This window comes from Lathyrus oleraceus, chromosome 5 (genome assembly GCF_024323335.1).
Source record: "Lathyrus oleraceus cultivar Zhongwan6 chromosome 5, CAAS_Psat_ZW6_1.0, whole genome shotgun sequence".
NCBI lineage: Eukaryota > Viridiplantae > Streptophyta > Magnoliopsida > Fabales > Fabaceae > Lathyrus > Lathyrus oleraceus.
The window spans coordinates 608,628,465-608,630,219 of NC_066583.1; the positions used below are offsets into that span (position 1 = coordinate 608,628,465).

The following is a 1,755-nucleotide window of genomic DNA, read 5'->3' on the forward strand; positions in this document are numbered from 1 at the left end:
GCTTCAGAAGTTCAACAAATTTCCTAAATTGACTCGCAGTTTTAGAACTTTTGAGTCTTTGGGGATACGGAATGGGTGGTTTATAAGGAGGTGGAGGCATATAAGGTTTTTCTTTCTCTTCGGCCTCTCGGGTATTATCTTCTGTTTCCTTTGGTTCATTCACCTGCTCGGTTGAGGTTTTATCTGGTTTTTGGTACATGGCAGGGTTTTGGAGTCTTGGATCTACGGGTCCGTCTATTTCTCAGTATAACGGCATTTGCATGTCCTTTTGGATTAGGTTGCGGCTGTCCAGGAAATGTTCCCGCTAGAGCGGCTGTAGATGCTTGATGTTGAGCCACTTGTGAAATCTGTGTTTCAAGCATTTTATTGTGGGTGGCTAAGGCGTCTACTTTGCTCGCTAGTTGTTTAAGTTGCTCGCTAGTATGTATGTTTTGGTTCAATAAGTCTTTATTTGTCTGAGCTTGGGTAGCTATGAAGCTCTCCATCATTAATTCGAGATTTGACTTCCTAGGCATGTTAGGAGCATTATTAGCTGGCTTTTGATATCCAGGCGGAACAGCTGGTGCTTGGCCAGGTGCATACAGGGCGTTGTTATTCTTATACGAGAAATTATGATGGTTTTTCCAACCTGGGTTGTAGGTATTCGAATATGGATTTCCTTGTGTGTAATTCACTTGATCTGTTGGGACTCCTGCTAATATTTGACATTCTTGTGCAGTGTGTCCAGGGTTTCCACATAACTCACAATTTGGAGTTACAGCTGCCACTGTGGTTGCGAGTGGTATGGTCAAGTTATCTAATTTTTGAACAAGGGCATCTACCTTTGCATGAACATGGTCAAGGCTACTGATTTCGTACATTCCACCCTTTGTCTGGGACTTTTCCACTGGAGTTCTTTCACCTCCGCATTGGCAATGGTTTTGGGCCATGTTTTCAATGAGTTGATAGGCTTCGTTGTATGGCTTGTCCATAAGTGCACCGCCTGCGGCAGCGTCTACTGTCAGTCTTGTGTTATACATAAGCCCATTGTAAAATGTGTGAATGATCACCCAGTCTTCGAGACCGTGATGTGGACATATCCTCATCATGTCCTTGTATCTCTCCCACGCTTCGTAGAGAGATTCTACATCTTTTTGTCGAAATCCGTAGATTTGAGCTCTCAGCATAGTAGTTTTGCTCGGCGGAAAATATCGGGATAAGAAAACGTTCTTCAATTCTTCCCATGTCGTAACCGAGTTGGAGGGCAAGGATTGCAACCAAGCCTATGAAGGATAATTGCCATCCAAGACGCAGCGGAATTTAAAAATTTCTCCATTTAGTGATCCTTACGAATGAGCATGATCAGTGATAGAATCGTTACCTCTTGTGGCGATTCAAACCTTTGGTGCAGATCTCTTGTAGCGATCAAAACCTCGGATACAGATCCACGGGGCGATCACGAACGTTGAACGATGACAACGTCTCTACTCAGTCCACACGAACGGATTCCTTCAATCGCAGTGCTAGCTGTTATGAATGAAGGTTTTGAGTGAGAGAAAGAGAGATACGAAATTCCAACTCTTCAGTTGTGTTGTATTCCCATACAATGCTTCTGCACAAGAGTTCTATTTATAGAACCACTTGTGTGTGCTTCAAGCCAAAAAGCCCACTTAAGTGTATTTTGGCCCATATCTCATAATATGCCAAAATCACTTAAGTATTTGGTACCTTACCATACTTCGTATTCTACTTAAGTACACTGTACCTTACGATGTT

At 42.9% G+C, this 1,755-nt stretch overlaps 1 non-coding gene across 1 annotated transcript; it reads left to right on the forward strand.

The window, feature by feature from the left end:
* The first annotated feature begins 1,059 nt into the window (after positions 1-1,059).
* Positions 1,060-1,166, forward strand: LOC127090081 (small nucleolar RNA R71). The gene has a single exon (XR_007791615.1). It is a non-coding gene; the product is annotated as a small nucleolar RNA R71 (small nucleolar RNA).
* The last annotated feature ends 589 nt before the right edge of the window (positions 1,167-1,755 follow it).